This window comes from Triticum dicoccoides, chromosome 6A, assembly GCF_002162155.2.
Source record: "Triticum dicoccoides isolate Atlit2015 ecotype Zavitan chromosome 6A, WEW_v2.0, whole genome shotgun sequence".
Lineage (NCBI taxonomy): Eukaryota > Viridiplantae > Streptophyta > Magnoliopsida > Poales > Poaceae > Triticum > Triticum dicoccoides.
Window position 1 is genome coordinate 210,542,622 of NC_041390.1, and position 26,922 is coordinate 210,569,543.

The window sequence follows — 26,922 nt, forward strand, 5'->3', positions numbered from 1 at the left end:
GTTGCACTCGGGTCAAGCCCAAGCGTACGCCACCCTGCCAGGTCCCTCGGACCTGTTCGTCACGCGCCCTCCCAATTGGTGCCAAGGTACGAGGGTCATTTGAATGTCAAGGGGGGCTCCTGAACATCGCGACTCGGGAGCCAAACTAACCACGTAGCCCCTCACTCCTTGGACCGTTCTGGTGATCCGGACGGCCCAATGGCGGCTGAGGTATGTGCGGGGTCGGGCCCTGCCGACGCAGAACACTGGGCCTACTCCTAGATCTCCTTTCTATAGGTTGTTTGTGTGTGAAGGGGACTCCTGAGCATCGCGACTTAGGAGCCTAACTGATCACGTAGCCCCTCACTCCTTGGTCCATCCTAGGGATCCGGACGGCCCAATGGTGGCTGAGGTATGCACGGGGTCGGGCCCTGCTGACGTAGAACGTAAAGCAAATGGAAAGGAAACCGCAGAATTTCAAAGAAAATATTACAAGACATATTGTTCTCCTGAACCCAAACGCGAGTTTAACGCCTCCACAAGGCATGGTACATATTGCAGAAACTAAGCAGGAAAGGAGCCACCAGCAAGTCATCCTGTCATCCCTGGACACCGCCATCGCCTGCAAGGGATGCCTCTTCTTGAACGGCGTCGTCTTCACCTATACCACCAGCCGAAGTTGCAGGATCAGTAGCACCTCTGGTCGGGGGCCCGGGACCGAAGGCGTGGAACTTCTTCAGCAGGGCCTCCACCTGACCCTTCACGGCTCAGCAGCGGCCGCGCAATGCTCATTGTCCACAGGCTCCAGCAGCTCGTTAAGGCGGGTGGTAGGATCGCGAAGATGGAGGTGGCTGAAGACGCGCGTCAGTGCGGTTGAGGAAAGAACGCGGGCTTCTTACTCTGCCATGGGGCCGATACTGCTCACGACGTCCTCAAGCGCATCGACCAAATAAGGAGGCAGCTGGGTGGGGCCCTCGTCGCTGGCGGCTAGCGGCTCCTCCAAGCCCTTCTCGTAGAGTGAGCGCAGCGCTATCCGAGACCTCTCCTCGAGGAGCTTGAAGGCCGCACAGTCCTCATCCAGGAACTTTGCCTTGGCTTCAAGCTCGACATTCTCCGCCTTCAGCTTCTGCTCCAGCTCCTCTAGCCAGCCGGCTTCGTGGCCTGCGCCTTCGCCAACTGATCGAGCTCGGCATCGCCATCCCTGATGGCGTCCTCTTGGGCCTTCATCTTCTCCTCCTCTACCTTGCGTCCTCGGGCTTCTTTCGCGCGCTCCCTCCGCACGGTCTCCAGCTCAGCCTCCAGCGACCGGCAGCAGTCCTGGGCGGCCCTGGCATCCTTCAACGCCACCTCACGGGCAGCCACAGCTTGCGCGACGGCCTCCTTGTCCTTTTCGGAGTCCACAGCAACCTGGCTCAGCATCGCCCGGACAGACACATCGGAGAGAAGCCAGCTAGAGACCAGCTCCTGGCGCCCGGCCACCAGGCGACGGTCGGTGCCTTGAAGATCTTCTCGCAGTAGGGTCATCACAGAAAGAGTGCACTCCAGGAAGTCAGGGGAGGCCGAAGGACCCGGAGACAGCAATGCGGCAGAAGGAGGAGGAGGCGACGTCGTCACCATGGCCTAGGAGGCCAGAAGCTCTTGAGCTTCGGGGATCCCAGCGCCCGAGCCGGACGTTGGCACCTCCAGAGCCAGCGGGGCCACGGGGGCTGACTCCTCCAGAGGATGCTCCACCAAGCATTGCAAGGTTGATCGGGCTAGAGAAGCACGAGCGCCGTCACTGCCCTTATCCATGGAGAGGGGTGCGGCCCTAGGAGGCGATCTAGGCTCGAGCAATACCACCTCGTCCTCCTTTCTCTTCTTCGCCGCGGGCGTCGGCCTATTTGCACAATGGAGAAGTGTCAAGGATGAGCAGCAGAAGCAAGAACAAGGCAGGACAAGAACACTAACTGGTCCACCGCGGCGTAGTTCCTCCGCTTCTTAAGCTTGAAGCATGAGAGCCTCGCAGCCTAAGGCGCAAGTGCGCAGGCTCCAGGAGCAGAAGCAGGGGCAGCAGATGGACCGGAAGCAGCTCCAGGCAATGTCCGGGCAGGAGCGTCATCCCGGGAGATCAGTGCCGACCTGCCCCTCGTCGGAACCACGGACGGCTCCTCTCTCTCTGGGAGGACGCCAGCCTCGTCATCGTCATCAGGCAAGGTGCGAAGGATGTCGGCCTTGCGCAAGGGGGAGTTCTCCCCCATCCCCTCGGGGGTCGCCTCCGAGTCGCGCTCCTCGCCCTCTTCCTCTTCTCGCTCCCTGCGGGAATCGCCGGAAGACATGTCTACCGGCGCCGTCGCCACTGGGACTCCAAGTGGCGCCAGCGACACCAGGCCGTGCCCCTCAAAGGTGGGCATGGCGGCCATGACCTGCGCCCCATCCTTCCGAAGGAACAGCGGAACATGGGCACTTGGCGGATACTCTTGGTCGTCCTCAACAAAGAGGCGGAGAGCCACAACCAGCTCCTCTTCAGACAAGGCCTCCGAACTCAAGCAAAGCTTGTCTTCTCTGCCCCCAAGCGTCCACAAGGGGTGCGAGCGTGCCTGGAGAGGAGCCACCCGCATCATTAGGAATTCTCTCAGGAGCATGGCCCCCGTCAGCTTCGCTGCCTTCGTGTTGCCCGGCCTCAGGTCGGTGGTCCTCTTCTCTAGCACCGACTTCGCTTGGTCGTCAGTAAGCTTCACGCGGGACCACCCCTCGTCAAGCTGGGGCATCTCCGTCGACAGCTTCAACCGCGGGTGGAGACACTTGGCATCCATCATGACCCACTTGCTCCTGAAGCCTTTGGCCTTCTTTCCGGCCTTCGAGATCGTCTTGGCCTTGCCGGCCGTGGCGAAGTTGGCGCACCCAGAGGTGTGGTCGTCATTGATTCAGAGGAAGAAGAAGTGGTGCAGCAGTGCCACAGACAGCATCGCGACCTGGCGTACCAGCGACGGCTGAGCTCGCTCGAGGGCTGGGACCTGAGGACACAGAGCACACAGAAGAGCATGGAGAAGAGGGGGAGGCTCGAACGGGACTAACCTAGCTACCCAACAGTGGTCTATGCCCAGGTCTGGCGCAACACAAGGAACCAGCTCCGGAATGCCAAGATAAGTCTCGCGCTTGGATTGACCCAGCGCTACAGCATAGCATCCTCACCTGCGGCAGCCTTGTTACGGCAACATGGCCAACCTTTCCTGCCTCTCAGTAGTTGCTTGAGCGCTAATGGGGACTGTCGGTGTCAAAACCGGTGGATCTCGGGTAGGTGGTCCCGAACTGTGCGTCTAGGTCGGATGGTAGCAGGAGGCAGGGGACACGATGTTTTACCCAGGTTCGGGCCCTCTTGATGGAGATAAAACCCTACGTCCTGCTTGATTAATATTGATGATATGGGTAGTACAAGAGTAGATCTACCACGAGATCAAGGAGGCTAAACCCTAGAAGCCAGCCTATGGTATGATTGTTGTTTGTCCTACAGACTAAAACTCTCCAGTTTATATAGACACCGGAGAGGGCTAGGGTTACACAGACTCGGTTACAATGGTAGCAGATCTACATATCCGTATCGCCAAGCTTGCCTTCCGCGCCAAGGAAAGTCCCTTCCGGACACGGGACGAAGTCTTCAATCTTGTATCTTCATAGTCCCGGAGTCCGGCCGAAGGTATAGTCCTGCTATCCGGACACCCCCTAATCCAGGACTCCCTGTAGCCCCTGAACCAGGCTTCAATGACGACGAGTCTGGCGCGCAGATTGTCTTCGGCATTGCAAGGCGGGTTCCTCCTCCAAGTACTTCATAGAAGATTTTGAACACAAAGGTAGTGTCCGGCTCTGCAAAATAAGTTTCCACATATTTCCATAGAGAGAATAATATTTACACAAATCTAATCTGCTGACGTATTCCGTAGCATGACACCACACCACGGACAAGTCTTTATTCGAATCGCTTTACTGTCCCACCTTAGCGCGTTTAGCGAGGCGGTTTCCTTGGCACGTCTTGTTAAAGCAGAGATCGTGTCCCCTTATTCCAGGATTCTCATCAATACGGGCATGGGTAACCCAACCGTACTAGTTGGTATATTTTCTCGATCAAAGGCGAGTCCCAAACGGTCACGGGGAAGGCCCTTGGTATTCAACCTCTTATAAAGAGACCAAGGCCTTACTCCTTTCTTTCAATCTCACACGTGTTCGCCCTTCGCCTCGAGTTCCAACACCCAAGGTTCCAGATTTCAGGCGCTTCAGACCTTCGACAATGTCCGGTTCCGACCTTCAATGCTGATGGATGCCCTCCTCCGGTACGGAGGAGGACGTGCTGAAGTTGAGAGAGGCCAGGTTCTTGACTGGCGAAATCTCGCATAGGCTGCCTGCTCAAGGGCAGGTCATTCCCACTCCCAAGCCCGGTGAGATTGTGGTGTTCATGTCTCACTTCCTTCGGGGGCTAGGCTTCCCGACGGATGCCTTCGTGAGGGGGCTCATGTATTATTATGGGCTGGAATTTCACGACATAGCCCCTGAGTCCATCCTCCATATTTCCTCATTCATCGTCGTGTGTGAAGCCTTCCTCCGTATCACTCCTCACTTCGGACTATGGCTCAAGACCTTCAAAGTAGATCCAAAGATGATTGAGGGACGGCACCTGGAGTGCGGAGGTGCTTTTATAAGCAAGAATGCTGGTACTCCATGGCCCAAGGGCTCTTTTCGAGAGGAGTCCAGCTTATGGCAACGAGAGTGGTTTTATATTACTGCTCCCAGGGCCCCTAAGTGGGTGGATCCACCTGACTTTCGCTTGGGTCCCCCACCACGACTAGCGTCATGGGTCAATATAGGGCTGGACTGGGGGCCGGCAAAGGACGTGCCCCTATTGTAGGGCCACATCCGAGATCTCCTAGAAAGAGACATCCGTCTGGTCATGGTGACACAGGTCATGTTAATTCGCCGAGTTCTGCCCTGCAAACGTCGCCCCCTAAGCCTGTGGGAGTTCAACCCGGAGGGACCACGAGTTCTCCAACATTTTCTTGGCATGACGCCCGTGGAGATGTACAAATTGTTCTTCGGACCACAAGTAGTGTGTCCAGATTCTATGGAGGACGCAGGTCTGAGCTGCAATTGTCCGGATACTCAAGTAAGTAGCTTTGTGCCCAGACTCACTATCCATATATTTATCATAAAATTGCCCCCTAAAATATTTGTCCTTTAAACTGGAGTGGGTAGCGAAAGCTAAGCTAATTAGGTGTCCGGCCCCCCTCCCCGAGACCACGCCGGGTCCCGTGCTAGTCAGGATGTTGGAGGTTGTGCCTTCCAAGGGAAGCGAGGGAGGGGACAAGGAAGCTACAGCCTTCTCAAAGGAGGTTGTCCGGAAGGGAGGAATCGAAAATTCCTCTCCTCAGGGGAAGAAGAGGACCACCTCTGAAGACCCGGAGACCATGGCCTTAAAGCGGGGGAAGAAATCTTCGCCAGAGGGTCCTGTGTAGGGGGATACTTCGGCCGAATTATGCCCTCAAGGGGATTAGCCCTCCACCGAGCCATAAGTAGAGAGGAGTTTTATTTTTAAGAAACGAGAGAAATCCCTGCTATATATCTGAGAAAAGTAATAGAAAATTTACCTTGTAGCTCGGACCTTAGCCCTTCTTAGCAGAGCTCGTCTTCGGGGGATCTTCTTCCGGAGATGATGGAGAGCAGAATGCCTCCCCCTGCCGTACCGCCTTGCGAGGCGGGCGACCCTGAGGTATCGTCGCGGAGGGTTTCTCCAAATCCGGCGGGGCCGGAAGGTAGTCATATGGCCCCCCAAAGCCCTCCGTGTCCGGCCTTTGAAAAGGGCCATCGGACGAGTCCGGCGCCGTCTGGTGCACGGTCGGAGGAGCTGAAGGATCTTCTAGGGCGAGCATCCATCTCAGAGGAGCACCGTGCATTGATGGGTACGTTGATTGAGAGGATTTCATCCGTGGAGAGCGGATTGCACGAGGCCGTCAGGAGTTTACTAACAGGTTTTGAGGTACGTGAAATAATGTACTCTTTATGGACAGTTGCGCATAAATAAGACGCGCCCTGTGTAGATAGTAGCCCCTGAGACTCTGTGTGTTCTCAAAAGTGACGGCGCACAGAGGATCATAATCCCAGGTCTAATATGTCGCCTTTATACGTAGGTGGCGAAGTGTCAGGTGGCCAGCTGGATTGATGGATTGGCCGAGGTAAAGTGGCAACTTGACGTGGCAGATGCTGTCATCGCGCTTGTCCACAAGCGGCTTGACGAGGCACAAGGTATGTAATTCCGTCGGCGGCGCCTGGTAAGAGGAGCTTTATGCCAGTATCTTACAATGTGTGCGCTTGATGCAGATGGTGCTGCTGCCATGGAGAATCTTCGGGCGGAACTTGCCCGAGCCAAGGAGCAAGCCAGGAAAAGTGATGCGGCTTCCGGAAAGGCAATTGAAGAGATGAAAGCCGAACAGGCTGCTCACTGCCGAAGCAAGAAGGAAATGAACGAGATGGCCATGAGGCTGAAGAACGCTGCTGACCGTTGCAAGCTTCTTGAAAAAGAAGATCGGGCGGAATGGACGGACCTGAAGAAGGCCGTTGCCGATGCCAAGGATGCTCGCTCTGCGATGAGAGCTATGAAGGAGGAGCTGCGTCAAGCCAGAGAGATCGCGGCTGGAAAGCCCTTTATGCTGCGGAGGAAGTTCTGTGATCCTAAACCTGCTCCGTTAGACCAGATGTGGAGTACGGCGGACACCTATCTGGATTTAGCAGTGAGTGCCGCAGATGCGGCCGAACACTTCCAAGATCAAGAAGATCGCGAAGTGGAAAAGCTCTTCTGGTCGCAGTTCCACAATCCAGAGTGTCCACTATCATTAGCCGATCGTTTGGCCGAATGGGCCGAGCTAAATAGGTTGTCCGGACTCGCCATGAAGTATGTCATGAATCATATGTGGCCAGAGAGGCCAGAGCCGAAAAGTTATTTCAACTTGGTGCGGCAGTTCCTTGGTGCGGCGCCGCATATCAATGCGATGAAGAGGTCAGCGTGCATAGAGGGTGCGTGGATGGCTCTTGCCCGTGTCAAGACATACTGGGCGGAAATGGAATCCACTGTTGTTGCATCCCCAGACTCGGATGGAAGCCGAGTACCTTCCGAGCACTATTTTTAGAAGTTCTGCAAGGCGCTCGTTTAATAGAGACACAGTGCTCGAAGGATACTATATTCAAATAGCATGTATTATTGTAAAACAATATTTTGATAAATTGTAGAAGCTTTTTATTCTTGTGCCTGCAAGTATTGGAATACCTCCTCTGCGGCCGTTTAACATATACGTGTATATAATCTGAAATATGGCAGTCGTCGGCTTCAGCCCCCACACACATAATGCGGGGGTGTTCGCAGAAGGCGCATTTTCACACTTGATCCAACGTCTTGGTCCTACAAAGGAGGTGATAGCATAGCGAACTAGGCAATCGGACTATGATGCTTTATCACTATCACTTAGCCATATGAGTTTGACATTGAGGCTACTTATATAGCCCCTAGTGGCGCCTATGCTCGCCCGAACTCGGGGCGCGTATGTGCCTGGCCGGGAAACGGCCCTTCGTTAAATCGGAGGAATCCTAAAGATTCCGGTAAGTCATCGAGTGGTTGACCAGTCTCACGCTTTATCATGACAATCAGTTTTTGGCTTTCTCTACTGAGGTGCTCGCCTGGCCGAACCGGGGCACAATCGCAGTAGTTCTCCTGGTGCCGCCTTAGCCGATAGAGCGGAACGTAAGGCAGCAAAACACAGGAGCCGGGCAAACCCAACATTTAACCAAAGACATGATTCGGAGATGATGCATATAAGGCCAAACCCGCGACGCTGAACACTCCCTAAGGTATTCGGTCTTTATGAGGGCGGGCGGGATAACACCCTTAGTAATAAGCCCCTAGTGTCCAGGTACGCGAAAAACTCTGACGTGGCCACATGCCAAAACACCAGCCTCCTCCTTGGTTATACCAAGAAACCAGGGGATGTGTATCGACAAGAGACAGTAAAAAAGGTTTACCCAGGGTCTTAATCTGGAAAAAAATCCTTGGAACGGGTCCCTGCTGCACGTCTGCGCATGTGTCTCCGTTGTGCCGTATCCTGGACGGGCATAGCACATTGTTCATCTGTAAAAGAGAGGAACTTATTTAAAGAAAGATCGTGCCGAACATGAGTTATACTAAATAAACAAAGTATAAATCGAAATGGGTAAAACTGAGCTTTATTTTCTCTTGTTTTATATGCGTGGAGCCCCTAGTGCAGGGGTATACGGTTATTAAGCCTTTATCAATTGTATGTATATGCCGGACTCGTCTAGCCGTGTCCGTGGTCTTGACGACCTATTTAGATGCTTTGGCTGGTGAAGCCGCTTTATTGTGGGGCTGTCAAGGCAGCCGCACTATTTTCCGCGCGGGAGGAACACTCAATGTTTTCCCTTTAATGAGATGATACCTCGTGGACCGGGCATCTTAAGCGTAAGAGATGCATAATGCGGTATTGCATTAAAGCGGGCGAAAGCTTCGCGTCCCAGTAGTGCTTGATAGCTACTTGAGAATTGGGCGATGTGGAATGTTAGCTGTTCGCAACGGAAGTTATCGGGGGAGCCGAACATAACTTCTAGTCGGAGAGAACCTGCGCAACGGGCATCCGGGCCTGGCGTTACCCCTTGAAAGGAGGTTTTGCTATGGAGAATTTTGGTTGGGTCTATCCCCATGTTGCGGATTGTGTCCTGGTATAACAGGTTTAGACCACTAACGCTGTCCATCAGGACATTTGTAAAATGGAGTCCGCCGATTATTGAATCTAATACCAAGGTAGTCCAGCCTGCGTTCCGGATACTTCTAGAGTAATCCTGATGGTCGAAGGTGATCGGTTTTAACAACCATTGGCGAGACTCTTTTGGGATAGGCCGTATGGCGCGTATCTCTGGTGGCGCCGTTCTGTTCATCACGGGAAGTAAGTGTACTGTTTTGACTTCTTGTGGGAAATCCTTTTGTTTTCTGGTGCTCTGCTTTTGGGGTTCGTCGTCGTCCTCACTTGGTGTGTCGAGCCCCTTGTGTTCGGCGTTGAGTTTGCCGGCTTGCTTGAAAACTCAACAATCTCTGCGGGTATGGTTCGCAGGCTTCCCGGGAGTACTGTGTATTTGACATATCTTGTCCAAGATTTTGTTTAAGTTGGATAGCTCATGCCTGTTATCCTTGAGGGACGGCTTTCTCTGATTCTGCCGCGAGCTTTTGAATCCGGTATTGACCGCCATGCTCTTGGGCTGTTTCCCTTATTCCGGCATTGGTCCTTGCTGCGTCGGGGTTTTCCGTTGCATCCCTAACTTCGGATGTACTTGGGTCGCTGGTGCTACATCTTGCCAACCAGCTGTCCTCTCCTGTGCAAAAGCGGTTCATGAGGCTTGTTAATGCGGCCATTGTTCTTGGCTTTTCTTGGGCGAGGTGTCTGGCGAGCCATTCGTCTCGAACGTTGTGCTTAAAAGCTGCTAGGGCTTCGGCATCCGGACAGTTGACTATCTGATTCTTTTTAGTAAGAAATCTGTTCCAGAATTTCCGGGCTGACTCTCCGGGCTGTTGAGTTATGTGACTGAGATCGTCTGCATCCGGAGGGCGGACATAGGTCCCTTGAAAATTTGCCCGGAAAGCATCCTCAAGCTCTTCCCGACTTCCAATGGTGTTTTCAGGAAAGCTTTTGAGCCAATGCCGGGCTGGCCCTTTGAGCTTGAGGGGTAAGTATTTTATGGCGTGGAGGTCATCTCCTCTGGCCATGTGTATGTGGAGGATATAATCCTCGATCCAGACCCCAGGGTCTGTTGTTCCGTCATACGCCTCCATGTTTACGGGCTTGAATCCCGCTGGAAATTCTTGGTCCAGCACCTCATCGGTGAAACATAGGGGGTGTACGGCACCCCTGTATTTGGGTGTGCCGTGATGTTAGAATATTTGTTGTGTTGCATTGCTTACTAGAGCTTGCTTTCTTGGACCGTATATAGATCTGGCTGGGCCGTCTTTCTGATGCGGATCCTTTGGTGGATCGCATGCCGGCTTGTGTGCGGCGCCGCTTGCCGCTCCATGCTGGCCATGCGGTCGTCCATCCGACCGGATGGCTTTCCTATTTTTTGACTGTGGGGGCTCTAAGGCCTCCTCATCAAATTCAGGCAGTAGCTTTCACTTTGGATAGCTTTTTGTGTGGCGACTGCCGGCATATTTGTCTGTGGTGTTGCGTAATTTACTCCATCTGATTCTGAGTGCATCTTCCGTAGTTTTGAGCTTCCGCTTCTACTTTTTCAAGCTATGCGCAGTGGCGATGAGCCTTTTGTGGAGGTTCTTCTGCTCCATGAGTTTATCCGGTGTAAGGTCGTCCGGACTGTTGTTTTCGCCGGGGACGGGGTGTTCGGTTTGTTTATCCAAGTTTCCCTATTCGGACGCTTGCTCGAAGGCATGTTCGTCGTCCGCCGGCTCGTCCTGCTCTATGGCTGGGTCTGTATGGCTGCTGTCTCTGTTGAGGCGGGGCTTGGAGCAGCGCTTACGTTGCCGCTTTGATTGCTTTTCGAGTGAACGATCCCTCGTTGCATCCCTGTGTTCCTCGTCATCGCTTCCTTTGGGTGTGTCCACCATGTATACATCATGAGATGAGGTGGCTGTCCAGTGCCTTATAGGCGTTGGTTCGTGTTCATCTCCTACATCATCGTTCATACCGTCGATGTCTTCGGAGTCGAAGTCAAGCATGTTGTTTAAATTATCGACAGTGTCTACGAAGTGGGTGGTGGGTGGGCTTTGAATTTCTTCATCATCCGCATCCCAACCTTGTTGACCGTAGTCTGGCCAAGGCTCTCCTGATAAAGAGAGAGAGACTTTAGTGAATTCAGAATGTTGCCGAAGGGCGAGTGCTGAAAGATGTCCGCGGCGGTAAACTCCATGATCGGCGCCCAATCGATCGGTCGGGGCGCGGAGGGCTCAGAGTCTAGAGAGGAGTCCGGCTCCTTGGAGTCACGGGCTTCGCAGAGAATAGGGCTGGTGTTCGGCTCGATCGCCGTAGAGATTGCAGCCCTCGAGGCGGTGTCTAACCACCCATCCTCGATTAGTGTGATCGGCTCCGAGCTAGGGGTCGGAGCGGACACAGGTGCGGCCTCCAGGGCACTGTTCGGCGGCAGAGCTAAATCATGCCCATCGTGATAGTGCGGCGTGCTCGGCTGTGGCTCGAATCCGTCGAAGATCAAGTCTCCGCGGATGTCGGCCGTGTAGTTCAAACTTCCAAATCTGACCTGATGGCCAGGGGCGTAGCTTTCGATCTGCTCCAGATGACCAAGCGAATTGGCCCGGAGTGCAAAGCCGCTGAATACGAAGATCTGTCCGGGGAGAAAAGTCTCACCCTAGATTGCATCGCTGTCGATGATCGGAGAAGCCATCGGCCCTAAAAGTGACGACACATAGGAACTCTCAATGAAAGCACCAATGTCGGTGTCAAAACCGGCGGATCTCGGGTAGGGGGTCCCGAACTGTGCATCTAGGTTGGATGGTAACAGGAGGCAGGGGACACGATGTTTTACCCAGGTTCGGGCCCTCTTGATGGAGGTAAAACCCTACGTCCTGCTTGATTAATATTGATGATATGGGTAGTACAAGAGTAGATCTACCACGAGATCAAGGAGGCTAAACCCTAGAAGCTAGCCTATGGTATGATTGTTGTTCGTCCTACGGACTAAAACTCTCCAGTTTATATAGACATCGGAGAGGGCTAGGGTTACACAGAGTCGGTTACAATGGTAGGAGATCTACATATCCGTATCGCCAAGCTTGCCTTCCACGCCAAGGAAAGTCCCTTCCGGACACGGGACGAAGTCTTCAATCTTGTATCTTCATAGTCCAGGAGTCTGGCCGAAGGTATAGTCCGGCTATCCGTCCACCCCCTAATCCAGGACTCCCTCAGGGACCTCTTGAGCATCGCGCCTCAGGAGCTCTTAGTGGACCTCTGGCCGCTCACCTCCTGGCCTTGACCACGGCATTGCGACCTGGCATACCTATGACGGCTGCAGCCTGCCTGGGGACTGGGACCTGTCGGCGTAGAGCACCAAGCTACCGTGGGGTTGGAAAGGGGAGACCGAGCCGAAACAAGACATGCGATCGCAAATTTTCATAATAGGGATAATATGAACAGAAGACATTACAGACCCTTTACATGCCCCCACGGGGTCCATTTAGATTCATCGCAGGGAACAAAAAGAAGGGAGTTCCTAGGAGCTCTATCTTGACGCGCTGGGGTGGCCGACGCCATCATCAACAGTAGGCCACGGGAGGCCAGTGCCAACCCCATCCAGATCAGCGACGGTGGCGGCCGGATGCTGCAGCCTTGCTCCGAGCCCAGCGAGAGTGTCACACCCTAGCTTGTTCATGCATTAGAGTGTTGCATCATGTCTATTCTTTAATCAGAAACCTGAAATGGGGATGATAGAACCCCCAGCCCCCTCTGAAACCAACTAGGGTTTACTAAAAACTTTTTCAATGAACCTGAAATGCCCTTCTAAAATGCCCATCATTTTTGTCTTGGTTCAGAACCTCTGCTAGAAGTGATGCACATTTTCCTAGGTCATCTTAGGGTCTTTGAATTAACTCATAGATATTTGAATTTGGGCATTTAAAATTATATAAAATATTTCAAATGCTCAAATGTCTCCAAACTAAAATGTTTCATGTTGGAAATAATCCAACTATGGACCAGGAGTAGTTTGGTGATTTTAGGAGTTGCCTAAGTATTTTTAATAATTCAACAAAGTTGCAGAGGAATTAAAAAACAAAAAACAGGGAATAACAGAAAACTTACCTGGCGCCCAGCACCCGGCCCACCTGCCGGCCCAGCCCAGCGCCGCGCCAGCGAGCTGCTTGCCGGCCAGGCAGGCAGGCAGGTGCCCGACGGCGGCCGCAGCATGCGCCACGCAGCTGGCCGTCGCCCTGCTTCACCTCCTCGCCTCGTTGCTGGCTGGATGAACTCCACGTCGAGCCGTGAACCCCCAGGACACCTCCATTCTCCCCCAACTCCTCTCCCTCGCTCTTCCACGCCATGGCCGACGCCATCACCGCCAACCCCTCGCCGTAGCCACGCCCTCCGCCAACCCCACGCCGTGCCGCCGTGTCCAGGAGCTCCGCCACCCTCCTCTCCTTCGAGCAAGCCGAGCCCCGAGCGCTCGCAAGGCCCGAGTCCACCGCATCGACCTCGACCGAACCGCCGTCGCCGGAGATCCCCTTCAACGCCGTCGTCGCTCCGGCCCGTCCCCGGCCGCACCAAGTGTTTCATCGAACTCCCTGTGAGCTTAACCATCTTCCCCTCCCTTCTTTTCTTGCCCCCGAGCTATGTAGTGACCTCCCGGAGCTCAACAACACCCACCGCAGCGGAGCTCGTCGCCGACGTGCTCCCGGTCACCCTCCGGCCACCACTTGGTGTCCATCGTCCTCACCACGTCACGTAGCACCTAACCAACTACTCGCCGCACCTCACCGACCCCTCTAGCCTCAAGTTCGCCTTCGGTCGAACTCCGGTGGCCACCAAAGTCGTCGCCGGCGCCGATTCCGGCCGCCCCGACCCCAACCGACTCCACCAGAAGCTGCGGCATGTTCCCAGCTACCCATAGCCACCCTCCGCGGCTCGTTTGGTTGCCGAAACGGCCAAATTCCGCCGCCGCGTCGGGCTCGCCGGCGGCTAGACGCCGGTGCAGCCGACATTGACTTCGACCACGGTGGGCCCTGGTTGACTCCGATGAGTCAATGACAGGTGGGGCCCAGCCCTGTTAACTAAATAGGTTTAGTTTTAATTAAACTTTAACTAAACTAATTACCCTGACACCCTGGACCCACAGTCAGGTTGGACCTGGACGTCTCCGTTAACCCTGACGTCATTCTGACGCATGGCCGACGCAATAAATTAATTTCTGGATTTATTCTAATATAGGAAATTCCAGAATATAGTTTAAACTTCAAAAATTCATAACTTTTAATCTGTAACTCCAAATCAAACAAGTTATATATGAAAAATGATCAGAAAAATCCAATCTATCCATCTGTACTAGTTTCATGCATGTTTAAGCAAGCTAACTTGATGTTTAATGCAGAACAAGATAAAACACTTTAAAGGGCCATGTATGAGTTTGAAATTTGAATCTTTGGTTCAAATTGGTTCAAACCCTTCTGGTCTTAGTTGCATTAGCCCAACACACTCATATTGCCATGTTTCATGCATGCATCATATTGTCGCACATTGTTTGGTGATGGCTGTGTATCGGTGTTCTTTGCGGCAGGTTCTGCCTCCGAGGAGTACCGTGATTACCCTAGCGAAGAACCATATCAGTGCATCGAACCATCAGGCAAGCAACCAACCATTTGATCATATCGATACAATCCCATGTTCTCGCTCTTGCTCTCTTTTACTGCATTAAGACAACGCGTTTCAAACTGCTGTGTGCTGCGGTAGTTGAACCCATTTCCTCTGCATGACCTGTCATTGCCACAGTAACTAGATGAAACCCACTAGCATGTGTAGGAATTGATTGAGCCATATGTATGTGTTGTTCCTACCTTGCTATGCCTGCTATGCTTAGAGTCGTGTCAGGTCTGGTTCATCTGGGTGATGGGCTAGAGTGAAATGATCATGTCGGTAATGAGAGTGATGTGGTGAACACGATTTGGTAAAGGTATCGATGAGAGGCCATGTAGGAGTACATGGTGGGTTGTTTCATTGAAGCCAACCTTAAGCACTGAGATCTGTATGTGTGATTTAAGAATCAGCTACTACCATACATTGGGCCCGAAACCAATGGACCCTCTCGGCTTCTTATTCACCCTAGTTCTCTATCCAGGAGTTGCAAGTAGTTTCTGGTGTTTGTAGCCTACTGGAGGCCGTGGACAGCGCTGACCGTAGGGGTGGGCTGTGATGCAGTAGGTACGTGGCACGGTGTACCGAATACCCGTTAGGTATCTCGGGAACCCTGTACACATCGTTCGGGGCCGTATGGGAAACCTCGGCCGGACTCCCTGCGGATGGAACCTGGATAGGCGATAAACCTGGATTAGAGACTTAGGTGATTAGGTAGGTCGTGGCCGACACTCACGTTGGGCTTCCGCTTGAAGGTTGCCGAGTACATGTCGTGTAAACGACGGTAAGTGGTGAGAGCGTGTATGAAGAAGTACACCCCTGCAGGGTTATCATGATCTATTCGAATAGCCGCATCCGCAGTAAAGGACTACTTGGTTGCCTATACAGTTCATAGACAAGTAAATGGAAACTACTAAAAGCCTCAAGATAAGTGTGAGTGCCGAGGATGGCTCTTCCGTAGGAAGACGGAGGTGGATCCTCGGTAGTGTATTGAAGTTGTGAGTAGTGGACTCGTGTGCGCAAAACCATTTCAAGTTGGAGTCTCGTAGGATAGCCTAGCCAAGAGTCAAAGCTGGCTTGCTGCAATAACTCCTCCAACCCTTCTTGATAATGTGCATGTATGTAGGATCTGATGTAAGTCTTGCTGAGTACCTTTGTACTCATGTTGCTATAATTTACATTTTTACAGAAGACGCTGCAACCCCTTCTGATGGGTTCTTCGTAGACGTTGACATCAATGAGTAGGCTAAGGCCCAGGTGGTGATCCTGAGCTTGTGAAGGACCACGTAGTATAGCTAGGCTTTCCAAGCCTCTTTTACTTTACTAGCTGTCTGTACTCAGACAAGTTACTTCCGCTGCTGGTTTGTATGACTGTATGACTTGAATGCTGGGTCGTGTGACCCGTACTTATGTGTATGTTATGTATGGCTCTCTGAGCCTTAAATAAAGTACTTGTGTCGTAGAGTCATGTTGTGATGCCTTGTTGTATTTGCACATATCGAGCATATTGTGTGTATGATTGAAATGCTTGGTATGTGTGGGATCTGACTATCTAGTTGTTTACTCTTAGTAGCCTCTCTTACCGGGAAATGTCTCCTAGTGTCTCCACTGAGCCATGGTAGCTTGCTACTGCTCCGGAACACTTAGGCTGACCGGCATGTGTCCTTCTTCGTTCCTGTGTCTGTCCCTTCAGGGAAATGTCACGCATTGAGTACCGGAGGCCTGTCAGCCCGCTACAGCCCGGTTTACCGGAGTCCTGCTAGCCCAGTGCTACAGCCCAGACCCACTTGCTGATGACCGACACGTTCGATGCTGGGTCATGGATGCCTGTCCCTGTAAGTCTGTGCCACTTTGGGTTTACGACTAGTCATGTCAGCCCGGGCTCCTTATCATATGGATGCTAGCGACACTATCATATACGTGAGCCAAAAGGCGCAAACGGTCCCGGGGAAAGGTAAGGCGACACCCGTGGGGATACCGTGCGTGAGGCCGCAAAGTGATATGAGGTGTTATAGGCTAGATCGATGTGACATTGAGTCGGGGTCCTGACAGCGTTGGCATCAGAGCCGGACTGCCTGTAGGTTCTCCAAGCCAAACTGGTCGATGTTGAGTCTAGAAATTCTTTAGTTATATGTAGGGGAATTGTTTGTGGGGTTGGAACGTAAGGCTCTTTTTACTCCTTTATCTTATGACATTCTGATCTGAGTCAGTATATTCTTCCACCGGGGGTTAAGGAATTAGGATCTTTTCTCTCTATCAGGTTCACGTGTTACTAATCAGTAGTACCTTATAGGTTTGATGGATACAAGCCTAGTTCATTTCTACTACCACATTATGTTGCTAGGATGGACCCAGAACTTTGATATGATGTTGTTGAGTGTGTATGAAATCCTTTGTCAAATGTCTCAAAATCCTTTTGAGCATTTACAGCCGTTATGCCGTCGAAATTTTGCTAGAAATTCTAATGCCTTTGCATTATGGTTGTGCTTTCAGATGGCCACTCGCGACCTCAATCAAGTGGTTCGCCTGACTCGATGCCTAGATGTACCCGGCCATACTGCCATGTTGGTCAGGGTAATGACTGAGGCTGGATACCATTGGTATCCTGAGTACATGGTCGAAGAGCAATTTCGAGACTTTAATCAAAGCCAGTATCTTTGCACTGTCAGGATATTTCCATCTTATCCTGGATCCACCGAGCCCCTTCACTGCTCCTATGGACTCGGGGTTACTATTGAGATGGCTGTGCAGGATGCCGCCTACTCTATGAAGACCATCATGCGAGTCAGGACTGGCCTATTTCGGGACTCTGATTTCCGGTATATGCCAGCATCACTTCCGGGAGCACAAGGGTGTCTCCAGGCTATCTATGCTGACCCCACTCAGGAGGATTCACGGACTCGCACCACTGCTGAGATGCTCGAGGATAAGGACCATGAAAATCGGGCCTTGAGGCTAGAGCTTTTCAATACCCGTGCTGACCATTGGGCCACTTTGACTCGGTTTGCACCGGCTGTGCAAGCTGGATATTCGGATATGCGCGACCTCTATCCTGTGAGATCTGCTCTGCCAGACGTGATGGGTTGGCGTGATGTAGGAGGCATCACCCCACCTCGTGGTCCCCGCAGGCCACCGTTTGTTGGTCCAAGACCTCATTCTAGCCCCTATGGTCCACAAGCTCTGCGAGATCGTCTGTTTCCGGATGATCATGTTGAGCTTCCAGGCTATGAAGGTGACTTCTACGAGGACTACTACGGATCGGTCTGAGTTAGTGGTAGTATCACTAGTTTGTACTAGCTGTGTCGTATATCGTCCTGCGTGACTCGTGGGATATGACCTAGTTTGTACCGCCTTCCGGAGGTGTAGAAAAATAATGTATAGGAGATTGGGATGCCTCCGATGAGATGTAATCCTCTTTTCACCGTAATAGTACCTTGTTTGGTCTTGTACTAAACCTTGTATGGTGTGTATGACGATGGAATAAAAGAAGCAGTTTCTGTATCTACCATGTCATACGGATGATCATCTTGCATTCCGAGTTATTCCTTACATTCTGTATTCTATGTCGGAATCTTATCATTCTGACTAAATCATTTTCTTGTTTACCTAGGATGGTCAACACGCGCAATAACCCTGCTTCCCAAGAGCAGGCCGAAGGCAGTGAAGTCGGGAATGCAAACCTGCCTCACCCTCCTTCCCTAGCCGAAGTTATGCTGGAAGCCGAGAGAAACAAGCGGGAGACCAACCATTTGTTGGAGCGTATTGAACAGAACACAGCACACCATCAGAGGACTAACTTGGTGTCACTCAGTGATTTCATCAAGTTACATCCACCCACGTTCCACCACTCCGTCGAGCCTCTTGACGCTGATGACTAGCTTCGCAGTATTTCTCAAAAACTGCGTATTGCGCTAGTAGCTGAGGCTGACAAGGTCACCTTTGCTGCATATCATCTCGAAGGCCCCGCCAGTCTCTGGTGGGAGAATTATGGAGCTATGCGCCCAGCGGACCATGTCACTACTTGGGCTGAATTCAGCGAGGCTTTCCGTGAACATCACATTCCGGAGGGTCTCATGGACCGTAAACATGAGGAATTTTGCAGTTTCACTCAAGGCCGACTCTCTGTGGATGCTTACAGCAGGGAGTTCGGTAACCTCGCACGGTATGCAACTGAGGAAGTTTCTACTGATGCCAAGAAGCAAGCAAGGTTCCGTAAGTGACTTAGTCCTGAGCTTCGCCGCGACCTCCGTCTGCATGAGTGCACATCTTTTCAGAAGCTTGTTAATAAGGCCATCAGTGCTGAGACTGGTCAGACTGATTTCGACGCAACACGCAAGCATGGCCATGACATGGGTTCCTCATCCGGTGCTGGTCCTCAGAAGCGCCGCGTGTGGGTGCCTAACACTGCCCTGCCACCCAGGTTCACACCAAGGCCATCCTTCCAGGCGCCTCGCCCCGTTCAACAGTTTGCACCAGCCAAGCCCTATGGTGGTCCAACCAACAATGCTCCTCCACGCACCAGTTCCGTGACTTGTTTCAAGTGTGGGGAATCGAGCCACTATATGCGCGAGTGCCCCCAAACCAATCCCAACCAATCTGCTAAAGCTGTTGGCCGTGGCAAGCCGACAGGGAAAGTGTTCTACGCCAAGCCGGCCACCGCTGCACGTGGCCATGTCAACTGTATCTCTACCGAAGAAGCTCAAGAGGATCCCAACGTCGTTCTCGGTACGCTCCTTGTTAATTGCCACCCGGCATCTGTTCTTTTCGATACAGGAGCATCTCATTCATTTATATCCGAGAGCTATGCTCGTCTGCATAACACCACATTCTGTGAGATGCCCACCTTTATGGTAATTCAAACTCCGGGATCCAAATGGCAAACTTCTAGAGTAAGCCATGGAAATGAAATTCAAGTCGACAGACTTGTTTTTCTCGCATCTTTGATAGCCCTCAAATCTTCGGATATTAATATCATCTTGGGTATGGACTGGATGTCAGCCCATCATGCCAAAATTGATTGCTTCTCTAGGACTGTTCAACTCACCCATCCTTCGGGGAAGATAGTCAATGTCTTGACCCGAATAGCCAAGCGACAGTTATATTCTCTTAACGCCAGCCCTTTGCCAGACCTTGAGGACGTTCCGGTAGCCCGTGACTTCCCGGATGTCTTCCCAGAGGAATTGCCAGGTGTTCCACCTGACAGGGATGTTGAGTTCGTAATAGATCTCATTCCAGGAACCGTCCCGATTGCTAGAAGACCCTATAAGATGGCACCACTAGAACTAGCCGAGCTTAAGAAACAACTCGATGAATCCTTGAAAAAGGGTTTCATCCGACCTAGTTCATCTCCGTGGGCTTGCCCCGTACTCTTCGTCAAGAAGAAGGATGGTACGGACCGGATGGTTGTAGATTATCGACCTGTCAATTTGGTCACAATCAAGAACAAATATCCGCTCCCCAGGATCAATGACCTGTATGATCAGCTCACTGGATCCTCAGTCTTCTCCAAAATGGATTTGAGGTTAGGCTACCATCAAATCAAAATCAGGAACGGGGACATTCCTAAAACGGCCTTTGTTACTCGTTATGGCCAATACGATTACACCGTCATGTCCTTCGGTTTAACCAACGCTCCGGCCACCTTTTCTCGGTTAATGAACTCAATCTTCATGGAGTATTTGGATAAATTCGTCGTGGTTTACCTCGATGATATACTCATCTACTCCAAGAACGAGGAAGAACATGCCGAACATTTAAGGCTAGTGTTGAAGAAACTTCGAGAGCATCGTCTTTATGCCAAATTTTCTAAATGTGAATTTTGGTTGTCAGAAGTGACCTATCTGGGTCATGTAATATCTGGTAAAGGTATTGTTGTTAACCCTGAGCGAGTTCAAGGCGTCCTTAATTGGACTCCACCTGAATCGGTCAAGCAAGTTCGGAGTTTTCTGGGCATAGTGAGCTATTGCCGTCGCTTTGTCGAAAATTTCTCCAAAGTTGCAAAACCTCTAACTGAACTCCTCAAGAAAGATAAAAAGTTCGAATGGACTCCACAATGTGAGCACAGCTTTCAGGAACTGAAAAGACGCCTGACATCTGCTCCCGTATTGGTACCGCCAGATTTCTCTAAGGACTTTGTTATCTACTGCGACGCCTCGCGACAAGGACTAGGCTGTATTCTCATGCAAGATCGACACGTAATTGCTTACGCTTCACGGCAATTGCACCCACATGAGGAGAATTATCCTACTCATGATCTAGAGCTTGCAGCTGTAGTCTATGCACTTAAAACCTGGCGACATTACCTCCTCGGTAATCGTTGCGAGATATTCACTGATCATCAAAGTCTGAAGTACATCTTCACCCAACCGGATTTGAATCTCAGGCAAAGACGTTGGGTCGAGCTGATCACAGATTTCGACTTAGGAATAACTTACACCCCAGGGAAAGCCAACGTCATGGCTGATGCGCTAAGTCGTAAATCTTATTGTAACAACCTGATGTTACAACAAAGTCAACTGCTTCTCCATGAGGAATTTCGGAAGCTTAACCTTCACATTGTTCCTCAAGGATTCCTTTCCACCATGGTGGCGAAACCTACCCTTATGGATCAAATCATCAAAGCACAAAAGGTAGATCCGGGAATTTCCCGCATCAAGAGAAACATCAAGAAAGGAGTTGCGAATTGTTTCTCCATTGATGATCAAGGGGTCGTATACTTCGGGAATCGGCTAGTGGTTCCCAAGGTGCGAAACCTGAGGCGATTGATCCTTAAGGAAGCTCATGAATCTCCTCTCACTATTCATCCCGGTAGCACTAAGATGTATCAGGACCTACGCCAGAGGTTCTGGTGGACTAGGATGAAGAGAGAAATTGCTCAGTATATTGCTAACTGCGACGTCTGCCGTCGTGTAAAAGCAGAGCATCAACGGCCTGCTGGCACCCTTCAACCCCTAGCTATTCCTGAATGGAAATGGGATAAAATTAGTATGGACTTCATCACCGGTTTTCCCAGGACCAAGAGAGGGAATAATGCTATCTTCGTCGTTGTCGATCGTCTTTCCAAGGTAGCGCATTTCTTACCTGTTCGTGAGAGTATAACCGCTAGTCAATTGGCAGACTTATACATCTCCCGAATAGTGTCTCTCCATGGTGTTCCGTTGGAAATTAACTCGGATCGAGGAAGTCTTTTCACCTCTCGATTTTGGGAAAGTTTCCAAAATGCTATGGGAACCCGCCTTTCCTTTAGCACCGCTTTTCACCCTCAATCAAGTGGTCAAGTAGGAGATGTCAACCAGATTCTAGAAGACATGCTTCGAGCTTCTGTTATCTCATTCGAAATGGAGTGGGAGAAATGCCTTCCATTTGCCGAATTTGCTTACAACAACAGCTATCAATCTAGCTTGGGTAAAGCCCCTTTTGAAGTTCTCTATGGACGACGGTGTCGAACACCCCTTAATTGGTCAGAAACCGGGGAACGACAATTCTTTGGCCCGGATATGATCCAGGAAGCAGAAGAGCAAGTTTGCATCGTTCGTGAAAAGTTGAAAACAGCCCAATCTCGTCAAAAGAGTCAATATGACCGAAAACATAAGGCTATGAGTTTCGAGGTTGACGAGAAGGCTTACCTTCGGGTTACTCCTCTGAAGGGAACCCATCGTTTCGGTATCAAAGGCAAATTGGCTCCCCGTTACATTGGACCTTTTCGTATTCTCGCTAAACGAGGAGAAGTTGCCTACCAATTGGAACTACCTCCGCATCTCTCCAGAGTCCACGATGTCTTCCACGTTTCTCAACTCAGGCGTTGCTTCTCGGATCCTATCCGTGGAGTGGACCACGAAACGCTTGATCTCGAAGACAATCTCACGTATCGAGAGTACCCCATTCGTATCCTCGATCAGGCCGAGCGTACCACTCGACGTCATAATATCAAGTTTCTCAAAGTTCAATGGTCGCACCATTCTGAGGATGAAGCAACTTGGGAAAGGGAGGATCGTCTTCGACTCGAGTATCCCGCCTTCTTGCCGGAGGAACCCAAATCTCGGGACGAGATTCTTTTGAGTGGGGGTGAGTTGTCACACCCTAGCTAGTTCAAGCATTAGACTGTTGCATCATGTCTATTCTTTCATCAGAAACCTGAAATGGGGATGACAGAACCCCCAGCCCCCTCTGAAACCAACTAGGGTTTACTAAAAACTTTTTCAATGAACCTAAAATGCCCTTCTAAAATGCCCATCATTTTTGTCTTGGTTCAGAACCTCTGCCAGAAGTGATGCACATTTTCCTAGGTCATCTTAGGGTCTTTGAATTAAATCATAGATATTTGAATTTGGGCATTTAAAATTATATATAATATTTCAAATGCTCAAATATCTCCAAACTAAAATGTTTCATGTTGGAAATAATCCAACTATGGACCAGGAGTAGTTTGGTGATTTTAGGAGTTGCCTAAATATTTTTAATAATTCAACAAAGTTGCAGAGGAATTAAAAAACAGAAAACAGGGAATAACAGAAAACTTACCTGGCGCCCAGCACCCGGCCCACCTGCCGGCCCAGCCCAGCGCCGCGCCAGCGAGCTGCTTGCCGGCCAGGCAGGCAGGCAGGTGCCCGACGGCGGCCGTAGCATGCGCCACGCAGCTGGCCGTCACCCTGCTTCACCTCCTCACCTCGTTGCTGGCTGGATGAACTCCACGTCGAGCCGTGAACCCCCAGGACACCTCCATTCTCCCCCAACTCCTCTCCCTCGCTCCCCCATGCCATGGCCGACGCCATCGCCGCCACCCCCTCGCCGTAGCCACGCCCTCCGCCAACCCCACGCCGTGCCGCCGTGTCCAGGAGCTCCGCCACCCTCCTCTCCTTCGAGCAAGCCGAGCCCCGAGCGCTCGCAAGGCCCGAGTCCACCGCATCGACCTCGACCGAACCGCCGTCGCCGGAGATCCCCTTCAACGCCGTCGTCGCTCCGGCCCGTCCCCGGCCGCACCAATTGTTTCGTCGAACTCCCTGTGAGCTTAACCATCTTCCCCTCCCTTCTTTTCTTGCCCCCGAGCTATGTAGTGACCTCCCGGAGCTCAACCGCACCCACCGCCGCGGAGCTCGTCGCCGACGTGCTCCCGGTCACCCTCCGGCCACCACTTGGTGTCCATCGTGCTCACCACATCACGTAGAACCTAACCAACTACTCCCCGCACCTCACCGACGCCTCTAGCCTCAAGTTCTCCTTCGGCCGAACTCCGGTGGCTGCCAAAGTCGTTGCCGGCGCCGATTTCAGCCGCCCCGACCCCAACCGACTCCACCAGAAGCTGCGGCATCTTCCCAGCTACCCATAGCCACCCTCCGCGGCTCGTTTGGTTGCCGAAACAGCCAAAACCACTTCCGCCGCCGCGTCGGGCTCGCCGGCGGCTAGACGCCGGTGCAGCCGACGTTGACTTCGACCACGGTGGGCCCTGGTTGACTCCGATGAGTCAATGACAGGTGGGGCCCAGCCCTGTTAACTAAATAGGTTTAGTTTTAATTAAACTTTAACTAAACTAATTACCCTGACACCCTGGACCCACAGCCAGGTTTGACCTGGATGTCTCCGTTGACCCTGACGTCATTCTGACGCATGGCTGACGCAATAAATTAATTTCTGGATTTATTCTAATATAGGAAATTCCAGAATATAGTTTAAACTTCAAAAATTCATAACTTTTAATCTGTAACTCCAAATCAAACAAGTTATATATGAAAAATGATCAGAAAAATCCAATCTATCCATCTGTACTAGTTTCATGCATGTTTAAGCAAGCTAACTTGATGTTTAATGCAGAACAAGATAAAACACTTTAAAGGGCCATGTATGAGTTTGAAATTTGAATCTTTGGTTCAAATTGGTTCAAACCCTTCTGGTCTTAGTTGCATTAGCCCAACACACTCATATTGCCATGTTTCATGCATGCATCATATTGTCGCACATTGTTTGGTGATGGCTGTGTATCGGTGTTCTTTGCAGCAGGTTCTGCCTCCAAGGAGTATCGTGATTACCCTAGCGAAGAACCATATCAGTGCATCGACCATCAGGCAAGCAACCAACCATTTGATCATATCGATACAATCCCATGTTCTTGCTCTTGCTCTCTTTTACTGCATTAAGACAACGCGTTTCAAACTGCTGTGTGCTGCGGTAGTTGAACCCATTTCCTCTGCATGACCTGTCATTGCCACAGTAACTAGATGAAACCCACTAGCATGTGTAGGAATTGATTGAGCCATATGTATGTGTTGTTCCTACCTTGCTATGCCTGCTATGCTTAGAGTCGTGTCAGGTCTGGTTCATCTGGGTGATGGGCTAGAGTGAAATGATCATGTCGGTAATGAGAGTGATGTGGTGAACACGATTTGGTAAAGGTATCGATGAGAGGCCATGTAGGAGTACATGGTGGGTTGTTTCATTGAAGCCGACCTTAAGCACTGAGATCTGTATGTGTGATTTAAGAATCAGCTACTACCATACATTGGGCCCGAAACCAATGGACCCTCTCGGCTTGTTATTCACCCTAGTTCTCTGTCCAGGAGTTGCAAGTAGTTTCTGGTGTTTGTAGCCTACTGGAGGCCGTGGACAGCGCTGACCGTAGGGGTGGGCTGTGATGCGGTAGGTACGTGGCACGGTGTACCGAATACCCGTTAGGTATCTCGGGAACCCTGTACACATCGTTCGGGGCCGTATGGGAAACCTCAGCCGGACTCCCTGCGGATGGAACCTGGATAGGCGATAAACCTGGATTAGAGACTTAGGTGATTAGGTAGGTCATGGCCGATACCCACGTTGGGCTTCCGCTTGAAGGTTGCCGAGTACATGTCGTGTAAACGACTGTAAGTGGTGAGAGCGTGTATGAAGAAGTACACCCCTGCAGGGTTATCATGATCTATTCGAATAGCCGCGTCCGCGGTATAGGACTACTTGGTTGCCTATATAGTTCATAGACAAGTAAATGGAAACTACTAAAAGCCTCAAGATAAGTGTGAGTGCCGAGGATGGCTCTTCCGTAGGAAGACGGAGGTGGATCCTCGGTAGTGTATTGAAGTGGTGAGTAGTGGACTCGTGTGCGCAAAACCATTTCATGTTGGAGTCTCGTAGGATAGCCTAGCCAAGAGTCAAAGCTGGCTTGCTGCAATAACTCCTCCAACCCTTATTGATAATGTGCATGTATGTAGGATCTGATGTAAGTCTTGCTGAGTACCTTTGTACTCATGTTGCTATAATTTACATTTTTACAGAAGACGCTGCAACCCCTTCTGATGGGTTCTTCGTAGACGTTGACATCAATGAGTAGGCTAAGGCCCAGGTGGTGATCCTGAGCTTGTGAAGGACCACGTAGTATAGCTAGGCTTTCCAAGCCACTTTTATTTTACTAGTTGTCTGTACTCAGACAAGTTACTTCCGCTGCTGGTTTGTATGACTGTATGACTTGAATGCTAGGTCGTGTGACCCGTACTTATGTGTATGTTATGTATGGCTCTCTGAGCCTTAAATAAAGTACTTGTGTCGTAGAGTCATGTTGTGATGCCTTGTTGTATTTGCACATATCGAGCATATTGTGTGTATGATTGAAATGCTTGGTATGTGTGGGATCTGACTATCTAGTTGTTTACTCTTAGTAGCCTCTCTTACCGGGAAATGTCTCCTAGTGTCTCCACTGAGCCATGGTAGCTTGCTACTGCTCCAGAACACTTAGGCTGACCGGCATGTGTCCTTCTTCGTTCCTGTGTCTGTCCCTTCGGGGAAATGTCATGCATTGAGTACCGGAGGCCTGTCAGCCCGCTACAGCCCGGTTTACCGGAGTCCTGCTAGCCCAGTGCTACAGCCCGGACCCACTTGCTGATGACCGACACGTTCGATGCTGGGTCATGGATGCCTGTCCCTGTAAGTCTGTGCCACTTTGGGTTTACGACTAGTCATGTCAGCCTGGGCTCCTTATCATATGGATGCTAGTGACACTATCATATACGTGAGCCAAAAGGCGCAAACGGTCCCGGGGAAAGGTAAGGCGACACCCGTGGGGATACCGTGCGTGAGGCCGCAAAGTGATATGAGGTGTTACAGGCTAGATCGATGTGACATTGAGTCGGGGTCCTGACAGAGAGCTCGAGGGCACGTAGCTGTCGTCGCTTGCCTCTGGAGTCTCGGCGGGCTCGGGAGAGTCGCTGGACCACCAGGAATCACCGCTCTCGTTGGAGGAGTTGCTGGTGAGGCCAGCGGAAGGCTCGGCGTCCGCCGCTGCGCTGTCCTGGCGACTCCCTTCGGGGCAACACTCCAAGCGGCGGCCTTCCTCATCGAAGACGTTGAAGAACATCGTGGACACGCTGTCATACACGAAGTGGATGGCGAGGGTGCCTTCCGCATGGTAGTCTCGAGCGACCTCGCCCCAGCCACGAGTCATGAAGATCCTCCCGGAGGAGACGGCTTCATTCTCCGCTCCAGTCATCGGGGCATCGCAGTCGGCGTGCTGCAGCCAAAGCTCAAGGGGGCCCCTCGGCGGCATCTCGATGGAGAAGAACTGCGCGAAGCGGATCCAAGTGTACGGAGG